Below are 15178 nucleotides of genomic sequence, written 5' to 3' on the forward strand. Positions count from 1 at the left end.
CCAAGGGACGTTTAGATTGGACATTAGGAAAAATTTCTTTACTGAAAGAGTGGTCAGGCCTTGGAATAGGCTGCACAGGGAAGGGGTTGAGTCTCCATCATTGGAAGTATTTAAAAGACATGTAGATGAGGTGCTTAGGGACATGGTTTAGTGGGCATGGTGGTGTTGAGTTGATGGTTGGACTCGGTGGTCTTAGAGGTCTTTTCCAACCTTAATGATTCTATGATTCTATTATTCTAAGGAAAGGTGATATTTAGACCTAACTCTAACTCTGAGCAGGAAAATGACAGTGTTGGAAAGAAGTGTCTCTCCCCAGCTGAGGGAGACAACATCAGTGATTCCTTCAGCCTGTTTCACAGCACGTTCCTCTGGGCCCCAGGGACACCTGCAGGGAGCCCAGAGGGGGCAGAGAAAGTGGTGCCTTGGGCTGGTCCTCTGCTGCTGAGCTGGGCTGGGCTCCTGGGATGGAGGGAGTTCATGGGGAGTGGGCAGCACTGCAGAGAGACAGCTCTGCTCAGCAGCACCTTTTCTTCCAAGCGCAGCAGGGCTGACAGCGCTGCCTGTGAGCACCGAGGGGAGAGGAACGAGGCAGAGAGAGCTTAAGGGCAGTCTGGGCAGTCTGGAGTGGGAGGACAGTTGAGAGTTCACTGGAAGAGAAATCCTCACAGCCCTCTATATAGCAAGTCTCTGAGTTGCAGGGCAATAACAATGAGTGTTCTGCACAGGTCTCCTAGACCTAGTTCATCACATAGCCTATAGGAACTTTCAGGAGGACTCTCACAGATTCCCTAGTTTAGAGGAGAAGGATGTGCTCCGTAGCAGGGATTCCCTGCTGCACCTTCAGAGGGACAGGGCATGATGGCTGCCTTCTGCTGGGCATGGCTGCAGGGCTGTGAAGCCCAGGTGACATGCCCAGGGCTGTCCTTCAGAGCAGGGTCCCTGCACCCCAGGGGGCTGTGTGCCAGGGCAGGGACTCCACTGCCTGCCAGGGTCAGCACTCAGCCTGCCCAGGGAACTCCCCACAGTGCTGCAGGGAGAAGCAGTGATGGAAGGAGTGACCCCTAGCCAGGCAGGGTCCTTCTGCTCTTGAGAGGGTGCTGCATGGGTCAGGGCCGCTCACAGCTCCCCATCACCCCCAGGACATTTCTGGAGAGGACCTTTCAAAGATGACAGTGAAAGCAAGGGTTTCCTTCTTCAGTTTGTGCATTCCTGAGTCTTTCTGTTAAGGTTTATACTATTTGGATGGGTGGGAATGGAAATGGATCCGTCAGGTGTGCACAATGCTCTGAGACACCTTAACTGTTACACTGAGAGATCCCAGGTCTAGGTCACCAAGTGACTATTTCCAGAGGAGACTTTGCCATAGGAAGGTCAATGAAGTTGCTCTTTGAGACAAAAGGTGCTTTCATGACCCTCAGTTCATGTTGAGCACTGGGAGAGAGGAGAGGGGGCAGGGAAAGCGTAATGGAGGTGTTGAATTTGGACAAGACGCTGAGACTCCAGGAGCATTGTACTGAGAGATGGGTAGGTCTGCAAGGAACCTCATATAGTCCCCTAAGGCACTGCTCAGCCTACAGACAGCACGACAGCATCACCTTGGTGGTCTCTATGGGATTTGCTTGAGCTGCTCCTTAGCTTCTGCACACACAGAGATGCCCCCGGGCAGTGCCCTGCTGCCAGGAGGTGTCTGCAGGGCAGAGCTGAGCACACAGCGGGTGGGATGGGTCTGTGAGCACTGACAGGGAGGAGGTGTGAGGACAGAGAAACAGCTCCTGGCAGGGACAGCTCCAGGGAGCATAGACATGGGCAGGGAGGAAGAGGAAGCTACGCTTAGTAACACTCTGGGAGGGGAACATGGGTACCTCCCTGCCATCCCCTGCAGTGCAGAAGACAACTCAGTGTTAAGGCCACAGAAATGCTGCTGGGTGGCTCCATGCAGACAGCTGCAGTGAGCCCCCTGTGTCCCTGGCTGGGAGGGGAGAGCTGAGATCCTCCCTGGGTACAATGAGACAGGGTGAGGGGTTTGGAGATCTGCACTTGGGAACTGGATTCCTCTGCTCTCAGCACTGTCCAGTTTCTTTTGGGGGGAAAACACATGAGTGTGATCGTCCTCCAGCTCAAAGAAGTGCCAAGGCAGCACAAGGCAGCTGAGACCAGGCTGATGGACAGACCAGCTGTTCTCACTCTGCACTGAGGGACAGCCCCTTTGCCTTTCAGGACCCACAAGGTTTCACTTGAATTGCAGTACTAATGCCAAGGATTTCTGCCTTAAAAGCACTCCTCACGTGTGGTGGGGCAACTAGAACAGAATAAAGAAAACAAAATCCTCACAGCTCTGCTCCAGAGTTGGGTACATTGGGAGCGACAGTGCTGAAAAGCTCTATGATATCACGAGGGGATTTAATCATAGATCAGCCTGTGTTCCTATTTACCTGTTTACCTATTTACCTATTGTAGGGCAGCACTGGCTCTTCCAGAGCCCACAGCAGAGTGCACTGCTCCCAGGGAAACACTCAGCCAGCATCAACCAGAGCTCACAAAAGGGACCTGCCAAACCTCTCCCTGAATAGGGACAGGCTGTTTCGGGGTTTCCATAAGAAATCGAATAGATTTTCCTCAGAGAAATCTGCCCTAACTTATTGATGCTTTTTCCTCCCTGAATAAGCTCCCATGCCATGAGGGACCAAATGTCCAATGGAAGCTCCATGACCGAGTTCCTCCTCCTGGGGTTCGCAGACACACGGGAGCTGCAGCTCTTGCACTTCTGGCTCTTCCTGGGCATCTACCTGGCTGCCCTCCTGGGCAATGGCCTCATCATCACCGCCGTAGCCTGCAACCACCACCTCCACACCCCCATATACTTCTTCCTTCTCAACCTCTCCCTCCTTGATCTGGGCTCCATCTCCACCACTCTCCCCAAATCCATGGCCAGTTCTCTGTGGGACACCATGGCCATCTCCTATGGGAGATGTGCTGCTCAAGTTTCTCTCTTTTTCTTTCTGATGTCAGCAGAGTATTTTCTTCTCACGGTCATGGCCTATGACTGCTACGTTGCCATCTGCAAACCCCTGCACTATGGGACCCTCCTGGGCAGCAGCGCTTGCATCAACATGGCAGAAGCTGCCTGGGGCAGTGGTTTTCTCAATGCTGTGCTGCACACTGCCAATACATTTTCACTACCACTCTGCCAAGGCAATGCCGTGGACCAGTTCTTCTGTGAAATCCCCCAGATCCTCAAACTCTCCTGCTCAGACACCTACCTCAGGGAGGTTGGGCTTATTACTTTTAGTGCTTTTCTATTTTGGGGGTGTTTTGTTTTCATCATCCTATCCTATGTGCAGATCTTCAGGGCTGCGCTGAGAATCCCCTCTGAGCAGGGACGGCACAAAGCCTTTTCCACATGCCTCCCTCACCTGGCTGTTGTCTCCCTTTTCTATTTGCCTACCTGAAGCCCCCCTCCATGTCCTCCCCATCCCTGGATCTGGTGTTTGCTGTTGTGTACTTGGTGGTACCTCCAACATTGAACCCCCTCATCTATAGCATGAGAAACCAGGAGCTCAAGGATGCCCTGAGGAAGCTGGTAACTGATGTCTTTCAGCAGCCATAGACTTCCTGCCTTCCTCTGCAACTGACTCCCAGTATATGTCGTGACAGGCCAAGTCTGCCTTTCCTTCTTTACATTTTTTTTTCCTTTTTCCATTTTTGATGATGTTGTCTTCAGATAAATATAATTATTCCTCCCCTTAAATATGCAACATAACAGAAGCTGCCTGGGGCAGTGGTTTTCTCAATGCTGTGCTGCACACTGCCAATACATTTTCACTACCACTCTGCCAAGGCAATGCCGTGGACCAGTTCTTCTGTGAAATCCCCCAGATCCTCAAACTCTCCTGCTCAGACACCTACCTCAGTTGCCATAACAGGGAGGACAAAGACCTTAGTCCTATTGACCCCAGTCCAGCCTCTTGGCCATCCCCACCACAGACAGTCCTACACTGTCCTATGCCTGTGTCTGTTTCCCTGTGGATTTTAGCCACCCCCCTGCTTTCCACCTTGCTCTGACCCCATGATATCCCAAGTTTTACTGATGTCTCTCTGTCGTCACTGGCTGTTGCTTCAAACACAAAGCTGAAGATTTGCCAGTGTCTGTGAGTTCCCCATCACCTATCTGGTTTCCTTCAAAGCCCTCCTAATGCTCTTCTAGCTCCCAAGATGTTCCAGCCCCAGACTTGCTTGAATCCTCTCTTTATATCCATATCCCAGCACTGAGATGCACATCGATCTTTTTCTGCATCCTTTAAAATCAACACTCAACCTATTTCACTTCAGCATGACAGCACACACATCCACACCCACACCCACACCCTGCTATTTCAGGTCCTCTTCCTGTCTTTAACACACTCACTGCTATGCACACACCGCTCTCTCACTGCACTCCCATGTGTCTCACAAACCCTTCCCAATTCCCCGGCAGTAACAAAACTTCACTCCAGGAGGTTTGCACATAGGGTGGGGTTGGGTGGATGATGCCGAGTGCAGGGCAGCAGTAGGACACCTCCCAGGCTCTATGGGGGGTGGGTGAGGAGGCAACAAGGTGCTGGGACTGTGAGGAACTGGTGCCTTCTCATAGGACTCAGTGGAAGAGACAGCAGCCACCGTGGAGAAAACAAGGACTTCTGTCCTGTTGTGGGAGCGAGGGCCCAGCCGCACCAAGGCCCTCACCTGCTTGCAGCACAGACAGTCCTACACTGCCCTATGCCTGTGCTCAGAGAGGATTCTCAGCACAGCCCTGAAGATCTGCACATAGGATAGGATGATGAAAACAAAACACCCACAAAATAGAAAAGCACTAAAAGCAATAAGCCCAACCTCCCTGAGGTTCCCACCATCTAAAGGGATGTAAGATTATCTCTATGATTCTCTCCTTATAGTGTTAGCTCTAATGAACAGCATTTTAAAAGACACCTTACAGAGTCTGAGTGCCTTTCTTACTGGGATCATAGCAGACCAGTAACTCCTGGTGAAAGACACTCTCAGAGCATACTTGGATGCAGCCCCTACAGTCCCATGGACCGGTAACAGCGTAGTTTGCTCAAGTAACCCCTGATTTGATCCACATCCACTTCAGATTGTTTTCCTCCAGAGTTCTGCCTCCAGCCACAAATGCCTGGGAGACCTTGCTGGTGATAACTGAGGAAAAGAGGACATAGAGTATCTCAGATATATTACCCCTACTCTTACTAACTTTAGCAGTGCTCCCACATTTCCTCTGTTTCTTCTTTAACTGTTCCTGAAGTAGCAACAGCTCATCTTGGTGCCCTTGAATTCCCTTTTGAGTTTCAATTGAGTTTTGATATGGACCGTTGTTGTGCTTGGAGGATGCCATCCCTGAAGACAAGATGTATCCAGGCACACTGTGAAAATGATTGGTCTGTTCCTTGACTGTATCATCAAAGGAATGAGTGAAATGTTCTTTCTGTTCACACAATGCCTGCAGCTATTGGGTAGAGAAGGGACAGACCTTGCCCCTCTGATGGCATCTGATGACTGATGCCTCTGACTGGCGGTATCAGTCAACGGCACACAGGCACCAAATCTCACTCTCTGCAATGCCATCTGGTGTCTCTCACGTACCCGCTCTGACTGGGAATTGCTTTTCTGTATGTCCTGTACTGTCCCTGCCAGCTCTGGCATGTCATGTAACTCTATGGGCCTGGATGTGAAGATTAAATTGAGTAGCTGCCCTGAATTCTGTTCGGCATTGTGGGGTTGAACATGAGGCAACTGCCAATATAGTCAGTGGAGATCTAGTTGGCCAAAGAAAATTCCCAACAGTCTCCAAGACAATGTCCCCAGATGTTGCCCTGTCCCTATAAACTGTTCCATTTGAGTTTGCAGTTACCTGCATGTATCTTTGACCACCTCTGGCACTTCAAATGTCACCAGATATTTGCGTGTGGCAGCGGGCAGGTGCGTGGCAGCATTCTGACCCCCTGGCAAAAAGCAGTGTCCTCTCCTTCTCCTGAGCTTCTAGCACCTGGTAGAACCAATGCAGCCACAGACAGACCTCCTGTCAAAGCATGCGACCACCCAGGTTTCTGGCTGTGGGATGTGTGCAGGGATATTCCTGGAGATGGAGGGTGATAGCAAGCAAGCCTGTGGGAGGACTGACCAGGTAGATTAACTGCTTTGCCTGTTGGCAGAGCTGCAGGAGGAGGTGGGCAGACTGAGGTGCAACCGAGAGTTCGAGAAGGAGATTGACCTATGGAGCTGTGCTCTGTCATCTCTGATGCACACAAGCCAACTCAGCATGGCCGCTACAGAGGCAGGTCCAGCATGCGTTTTGTGTCAGGAGGCACAACCCGCCCAATGTTATTCCAATACCTGGAAAAATCATGAAGAAGATCATTTTGGGTGCTATTGAAAGGCGTTTAAAGGACAATGCAATCATCAGGCACAGTCAACATGCGTTCACAAAGGGAAAGTCCTGTCTAACTAATCTGATATCCTTCTATGATAAGGTCACCCAACTAATGGATGAAGGGAAGGTGGAAGATGTAATTTTTCTGGATTTTAGTAAGGCTTTTGTTACTGTCCCTCACAGCATCCTTCTGGATAAGTCGTCCAACTGCAAGATGAGCAGGTTCATGGTACGCTGGGTGAAGAACTGGCTGAATAGCAGAGCTCAGAGGGTTTTAGTGAATGGAGCTACATCTGGCTGGCGACAAGTCACCAGCGGTGTTCCTCAGGGTTCAATCCTAGGGCCAGTTCTATTCAATATATTTATCAATGGTCTGCATGCAGGAGTTGAATGCACTGTTAGCAAATTTGCTGGCGATACTAAACTGGGAGGTGCTGTTGACCCTCTTGAGGGACAAGAGGCCTGGCAGAGGGGTCTGGACAGATTGGAGCATTAGGTAATCATTAATGGCATGAAATTTAACAAGAACAAATGCTGGATTCTGCACGTGGAACGGAGTAACGCTGGGCACAAGCATAGATTGGGAGACGAGTGGCTGGAGAGCAGCCCTGTAGAAAGGGATCTTTGGGTGCTGGTTGACAGGCTCAATGAGTCAGCAATATGCCCTGGCAGCTAAGGGGGCAAACTGCATCCTGGGGTGCATCAAACACAGTATAACCAGCTGGGCAAAAGAGGGGATTATCCCGCTGCATTTAGCGGTGGTGCAGCCTCACCTAGAGTACTGTGTGCAGTTCTGGGCCCCACAATTTAGGAAGGATGTGAAGGTACTTGAATACGTCCACAGGAGGGCAACAAAGCTGGTGAAAGGGCTGGAAGGCATGTCCTCTGAGGAGCGGCTAAGAACTTCGGGTTTGTCTAATTTGGAAGAAAGGAGACTGAGGGACGACCTCATTGCTCTCTACACTTCCTCAGGAGGGGACATGGAGAGGGACGTGCTGATCTCTTCTCCCTGGGATCCAGTGATAGGACACGTGGGAAAGGTTCAAAGCTGCATCAGGGGAGGTTTAGACTTGATATTAGGAAGCTTTTCTTTGCAGAAAGGGTGATCAAACACTGCAACATGTTTCCTAGAGAGGTGGTCGATGCCCCAAGCCTGTCAGTGTTTAAGAGGCATTTGGACAATGCCCTTAATAATATGCTTTAATTTTTGGGCAGCCATGAAGTGGTCAGACAGTTAGACTAGATGATTGTTGTAGGTCCCTTCCAACTGAAATATTCTTTCTTTTCTTTTCTTTTCTTTTCTTTTCTTTTCTTTTCTTTTCTTTTCTTTTCTTTTCTTTTCTTTTCTTTTCTTTTCTTTTCTTTTCTTTTCTTTTCTTTTCTTTTCTTTTCTTTTCTTTTCTATTCTATAAAAACCTGAAGGGGCGTGCAAAGACAACAGGGCCAGGCTCTTTTCTGTGCTACTCAGTGACGGGACCAGAGGCAATGGGCCTGAAAACTGAAACATTTTTTTACTGAGAGGTTGACCAAGCAGTGGCACACGTTGCCCAGAGAGGTTGTGGAGTCTCCATCCTCGATGATATTCAAAAGGCATCTGGACATGATCCTGGACAACTGGCTGTAGGTGGCTCTGCCTGAGCAGGGAGGATTGACTAGATGATTTTTAAAGGTCCCTTCCAACCTCAACCATTCAATGATTCTGTGAAAAGGCAAGTAATCCTTCATCCGGCATTTTCTTCTTGTCTCAGAGGTCTGGAATTACTGAAGGCTGGTCTAAAAAGCAAAGAGTGAGGTTAAAAAGGCATCGAATCCCTCAGCCTTTTCTAATTCCTGTGTCACCAGGACCCCTGCCCCATTCAGCAGAGGCACCATGTTTTCCCTAGCCTTCCTTTTGCTGTTGATATAGTTGTAGAATCCTTTCTTGTTGCCCTTCATGTCCCTTCCCAGATTAAACTGCAGGTGGGAGTTGGCCAGGAGTCTGCCTTTCCTAACCCCATGTCACAATGCTTGGGAAATTTCTGCCCTCCAGAAGCCTTCTAGAAGGCTTGTGCCTTTCTGTGTTTCCCCTCAGAGAGATATCATGACTTTCATGTTCCCCATGGGAGCAGGGCCTGTGAACACCTGAAGAAAGCCTCTTTTACATTTTCCTTAATCTTCCTGATTTCCTAGAGAAGACACCCACTAAAATGTCACCCATGTTGCTCTTCCCACTAACTCATTTGCTCTCAGCTGGCTCATCACCTCTCCCCAGGCAGAGATCCATGCATTCCCGCTGCTCTCTCTCATGAAGGACAACTCCTCCTTCTCTTCACCTTCATGGCCTGTCCTTCTAAAGAGCCTGTATCTATCCATTGCAGCATTCCAGTTGTGTGAGCTATGCACCGTGTCTCTGTTATCCAAATGAGGCTGTGGCTCTGTAACTGCACACAGAATTCCAGTTCCTCTTGTTTGTTCTCCATGCTATGAGAATTACTGTGCAAGCCCTCCATCACAGAAACATGGTGGGATGAGTCTCACGACTGGAGTGCTGCAACGGATGGCTATAAGCTCTTCAGAAGGGACAGGTGAGGAAGGAGAGGTGGTGGGGTAGCCCTGTATGTTAGGAAGTACTTTGACTGTCTAGAGCTCAATGATAGTGATGATGAGGTCGAGTGCTTGTGGGTAAGGATGAGGGGGAAGGCCAACAAGGCAGATATCCTGCTGGGAGTCTGTTATAGACCACCTAGCCAGGATGAGGAGGCAGATGAAATATTCTACTAGAGGCTGGCAGAAGTCTCACAGTCGCTAGCCCTTGTTCTCGTGGGGGACTTCAACTTTCCAGATGTCTGCTGGAAATACAACACGGCAGAGAGGAAACAGTTGAGGAGGTTTCTGGAGTGTGTGGAAGATAACTTCCTGGCACAGCTGGTAAGTGAGCCCACTAGGGGAGGTGCCTCGCTTGACCTGCTGTTCACAAACAGAGAAGGGCTGGTGGGAGATGTGGTGGTCGGAGGCCGGCTTGGGCTTAGCGACCATGAAATGACAGAATTCTCAATACTTGGTGAAGTAAGGAGGAGGGCCAGCAAAACCGCTACCATGGACTTCCAGAGGGCAGACTTTGGCCTGCTCAGGACACTGCTCGAGAGGTCCCTTGGGAGACAGTTCTGAAGGGCAAAGGGGTCCAGGAAGGCTGGATGTTCTTCAAGAAGGAAGTCTTAAAGGCGCAGGAGCGGGCTGTCCCCATGTGCCGTAAGAAGAATGGGCGGGGAAGACGACCGGCCTGGCTGAATGGGGAGCTCTGGCTGGGACGCAGGAAAAAAAGGAGAGTTTATCACCTTTGGAAGAAGGGGCAGGCAACTCAGGAAGAGTACAGGCATCTCGTTAGGTCGTGCAGAGTGGAAATTAGAAAGGCAAAAGCCCAGCTAGAACTCAACCTGGCCACTGTCATGAGAGACAACAAAAAATGTTTTTACAAGTATATTAATGACAAAAGGAGAGCCAAGGAGAATCTCCATCCTTTATTGGATGTGGGGGGGAACATCGCCACCGAGGATAAGGATAAGGCTGAGGTACTCAACGCCACCTTTGCCTCAGTCTTTAATAGTCAGAGCAGTTATCCTCAGGGTCCTCAGTCCCCTGAGCTGGAAGACAGGGACAGCGAGCAGGATAAACCCCCCATAATCCAAGAGGAAGCAGTTAATGACCTGCTACGCCACCTGGACGCTCTATGGGGCCGCATGGGATCCACCCGAGGGTACTGAGGGAGCTGGCGGAGGAGCTTGCCAAGCCATTCTCCATCATTTACCATCAGTCCTGGTTAACTGGGGAGGTCCCGGACGACTGGAGGCTCGCCAATGTGATGCCCATCTACAAGAAGGGCCAGAAGGAGGATCCGGGGAACTACAGGCTGGTCAGCCTGACCTGGGTGCCGGGGAAGATCATGGAGCGGTTCGTCTTGAGGGTGCTCACGAGCCATGTCCGGGACAACCAGGGGATCAGGCCCAGCCAGCACAGGTTAATGGAAGGCAGGTCCTGCTTGACCAACCTGATCTCCTTCTATGACCAGGTGACCCGCCTAGTGGATGAGGGAAAGGCAGTGGATGTGGTCTACCTGGACTTCAGTAAAGCCTTTGACACTGTCTCCCACAGCATTCTCCTAGAGAAGCTGGCGGCTCACGGCCTAGACAGGTACACTCTTCGCTGGGTAAAAAACTGGCTGCACGGCCGAGCCCAGAGAGTTGTGGTGAACGGAGTTAAATCCAGTTGGCGGCCGGTCACGAGCGGTGTTCCCCAGGGCTCAGTGCTGGGGCCGGTCCCGTTCAATATCTTTATCAATGATCTGGATGAGGGGATTGAGTGCTCCCTCAGTAAATTTGCAGATGACACCAAGCTGGGCGGGAGTGTTGATCTGCTGGAGGGTAGGAAGGCTCTGCAGAGGGACCTGGACAGGCTGGATCGATGGGCTGAGGCCAACTGTATGAGGTTCAACAAGGCCAAGTGCCGGTTCCAGCACTTCGGCCACAACAACCCCAGGCAACGCTACAGGCTTGGGGAAGAGTGGCTGAAAAGCTGCCCAGAGGAAAAGGACCTGGGGGTGCTGATTGACAGCCGGCTGAACATGAGCCGGCAGTGTGCCCAGGTGGCCAAGAAGGCCAATGGCATCCTGACCTGTATCAGAAATAGTGTGGCCAGCAGGAGCAGGGAGGTGATCGTGCCCCTGTACTGGGCACTGGTGAGGCCGCACCTCGAATCCTGTGTTCAGTTTTGGGCCCCTCACTACAAGAAGGACAAGGAGGTGCTGGAGCGTGTCCAGAGAAGGGCAACGAAGCTGGTGAAGGGCCTGGAGCACAAGTCTTATGAGGAGTGGCTGACGGAACTGGGACTGTTTAGTCTGGAGAAGAGGAGGCTGAGGGGAGACCTCATCACGCTCTACAACTACCTGAAAGGAGGTTGTAGCGAGGTGGGTGTTGGTCTCTTCTCCCAAGTAACAGTGATAGGACGAGAGGAAATGGCCTCAAGTTGCACCAAGGGAGGTTTAGATTGGACATTAGGAGAAATTTCTTTACTGTAAGAGTGGTCAGGCCTTGGAACAGGCTGCCCAGGGAAGTGGTAGAGTCACCATCCCTGGAAGTATTTAAAAGATGTGTAGATGAGGCCCTTAGGGACATGGTTTAGTGGGCATGGTGGTGTTGGGTTGATGGTTGGACTCGATGGTCTTAGAGCTCTTTTCCAACCTTAATGATTCTATGATTCTATGATTCTATGATTAATGCGTTCCTCCACAATTAATTTCTCTGTTCTCAAGAGTCTGTTTGCGGGTTTTGGAATTTGTTTCCCTTTAATCTAGTTTCTGTTCCCTGTTTCACGGGTCTTACTTTGTGATCTCCTCCCCGGGGCTTCAGGTTTTGTTTTTCAGCTGGTGTGTCTTCCCAGCCCATTTCATGGCTGTAGTTAACAATGCCTTGCATTAATTCTGCCCATGTAGGGAGTTGTTTGCAGGCATTTTGTGTGTTATCACCTAGTCCATCATTGTGTTCTGTGACTTTCTTGATGCCATCTCGTTTTGCAACTAGATGGAGTTTAAGAATTGCCAGGGCTCCTCTAATCAGTGGTTTTAGCATTGCAAATCGACTGTAGCAGATAATGGAACATCACGGGGTGCTCGTTCGTGCATGGCTTGTACGCAAGCAGCTTTTGTGACAGCTGTAGAGACCTTACTTAGAGATTTAATGGGGATTATGGAGGGTTCACCTCGCTCCATGGTGTCTAATTCCTCCAGCCCAATAAGTTACTCAGCTGCTGATAGAATAGGGTGTATTTGCCGGGTCGGGTCCTAAATTTAAGAAAACTCCCTGACCCCAATAGCCGTTTGCTTTGTTCTCACTCAACATTATTCGGTAGCCACCACTTAGGCATACTCGCCACAAGTATTCAGTTTCAGTTTCACCTGGTTTCCTGCTGTATCTCTCTTGTAAATTTGTCAATTGCAACGAATCCCAGGGGATGGTTTGCGTAGTATGATGTCTCAGATGATCACTCCAAGGTCCCGCAGTTATTTCTGTTTTAACATATTCAGGAGGATTCATATTCAGGAAGATTTGTGGGAATGAAGGATCGTCGTCTTCTGGCTCCGTATCATCGGGATCATCCCACAGATATCTCCATCCCAGTCTTCAGGCATACTATTAGTTTCCTAATGTGTATGATGTCAGAGGGGCAGGGAGCCTGCATAGGCATCATCTTGACCTTTTCTCTCAACTTTTGTCTTTTCTCCTTTTCTTCCTGTAATTGTTTCTGCAGCTGTTCAATATTTAAGGACAGTAACAACACAGTTGCCTTCCTACCTTCTATTTCTTTCTCTAGGTGCTGCTCCTTCCTATTTCTGTTCTCCCTTTCTTGATATGCAGCTTCTAAATAGGTACCTAGCATCTTGCAGATAACTCCTTTCCCCTTTCCCTCCTTTGTGCGGCCCCTAGTTACTTTTAGGAGCTCGTCAATGGCTTCCCAATTATGCCAATTGTCATGAGCCCGTTATTCTGAGAATTTATGGCTCAGGTTCATTCCATGCCTTCATAAATAATCGGTGATAGTACTTGCCATCCTGCTGACTGAGTATTTGTTGCGGATGGAGTGAGAGTGCAAGTCACTCGTAAGAGAAAAGCAAAAATATACTTTATAGATATGAAACAATGAGTTAACGAAGTTCAGTGGTAAATGCGAGAGTGGTTTAACAAGATTCGATGGCAAGGTACTTGATTATTTACTGCATAGAGAACAGGGTCAGACAAAACTGTCAGGGAGACTCTCCCATTGAGTCACGAGGTTCAGAAAGGACCCCCTTTCTTTCTAAACTCCTTCTCAGAGTGGGGTCTAGGTGCAGCTGGACCCAATCCTAGTCCCAGACTTGGTCAATGGCTTATGTCTAAAGAATTATATATGCACAATCAACCCTTTATATCACTTAGCTAAGATTTCCAAGTTTAGCATGCTATTAGTCGCTTACCAAGGTTCTGTTGTGGCAAGGAATCTCTCAACCTTGAGAAGTAACCTTGAGAGGTGTCTTTACTCAAGGGGAGATCCTGGCATGCAGCCCACTGCCATGTAGGAGAGCTCAACGGGCCTTGGGCTGTCCACTATTTATAGAGTAAGATGATTGACTTATAGTCATATTTGCAAACCAGCAAGACCTCTGGGTCACTGCGCCAGACAGCTTTTGGCCACTGTGTTGCCGTCCTTCCCTAAAGTCCATAAGCTGGATGCAGCCGTCACAAACCCCACTGGTGGTTATTCCTTACGCGGGGCGGGGGGTGGAGGGGAGCACACCGCCACAACATCTATGCCAGTTTTTGAAGGAACTATATTGAAAACTAAGTACATTTCCCCTCCATTATTTGGGGGTTGTGTTTCACATATTATGCTTATACTTCCCTCTGCCAAATTCATGTTAATATAAATTTGTACAATTATAGCTTGCTTTGTTAGCAATTGTCATTGTAATGCACTCAGGCTACAGTTACGACTGTTATAATACAAATAAAAGAAGTGAGGGCCTCCACCCTGTGCATCAGGCTTGTTGACATATAAACCAGATCTGGTTCACGTTGGAGATGATTACTCCTGCAAGAAGGATAAATATTCTTCCAGTAGTTGACCCAATCTCCAGGGCAGGTGTTTTGGTATCGTCCCCGGTACTGTTCCTGGAAAGAGAAATAATGCAAGCCTTGGCAGGGAGATTCTCGACTGGTTACCCCTTCTAGTGAGTGGCTAGGGTGTATCCACCTGGCATTAATACGATGTTTAGCTCCACTGCTGTCTTTTGTTTCATCTCTTTTTGTAATGAGATATGGTTTTAAAACAGTGGGGGGTCTCCATATTAGTGACTTCATGGCCTGGGGGTCTACGGGAGCTGAAACAGGGTAGTTGCCATGTTCACCCCTATGATTCATAGTTTGAATGCAGGCTGCCTTTGTAACAGCAGTAGAAAGTTTGCTTAATGATCATATAGGGATAGCAGAGGGTTCTTCTTGTTCCCGAGAGTCTATGCCCTCTGCCCAATAAGCTATTCAGCTTGTGATAGAATGCGGTTCATTGCTAGGGTCTGGTCCCCCTGTTAAAAATACTCCTGGTCCCCAAAAGCCGTCTACTTCCTCTTGGTTTAACAAAATACGAACTCCTCCAGTTAAGGAGACGTGCCACCGATACTCAGTTTCGCTCTCACCAGACTTCCGCCCATGTTTTTCTTGCAAATTAGCCAGTTGAAGGGGGTCCCACGGAATGGTTCTTTGGTTACCCCCCTGGGGCCCTGCAGACACTTCAGTTTTAATAGGGGCCACCTTAAACTCTGATTCATCTAACTCATTCTCTTCACTATTCTTATCGCTAAATTCCTGATGGGGGTCCCCCCATATATCTCCATCCCAATCTTCCAGGGACACAATTAACTTACGGATCTTTATAGGGTCTGGGGGTTTGGCAGCCTGAGTTATCATGAGTTCTTGGAGAAGGGCTCATTCCGTGCCTCCATAAATAGTTAGTAATTGAATCCACCATCCTGCTGACTATACCAATTTTGTTGCAGGAGAAGAGTCAGAGACCAATCAGACAGGTCTGATCTAGTAGTTAGTTTATTGAGTTCTAATCAGTAAATTTAGGTATGTAAGATATTTAATAAGTACAGATGGATTGGCGGTCAATACTATTTACTACACTTAAAGTTAGTACAGGATACAAAGATTATCCCTTAAGCTTACTGTACGTATCTTAAGTGTTACATGCATG

The 15178-nt window shown here is 49.1% G+C and overlaps 1 protein-coding gene and 1 pseudogene across 1 annotated transcript in view; both read left to right on the forward strand.

Moving 5' to 3' along the window:
* Positions 1 to 15178, forward strand: part of LOC142076355 (uncharacterized) — an 801642-nt gene that overhangs the window by 477158 nt on the left and 309306 nt on the right. The window lies entirely within an intron of this gene.
* LOC142076357 (olfactory receptor 14J1-like) lies at positions 2688 to 4188 on the forward strand (annotated as a pseudogene).

The sequence above is a fragment of the Calonectris borealis genome, unplaced genomic scaffold, assembly GCF_964195595.1.
Source record: "Calonectris borealis unplaced genomic scaffold, bCalBor7.hap1.2 HAP1_SCAFFOLD_44, whole genome shotgun sequence".
Lineage (NCBI taxonomy): Eukaryota > Metazoa > Chordata > Aves > Procellariiformes > Procellariidae > Calonectris > Calonectris borealis.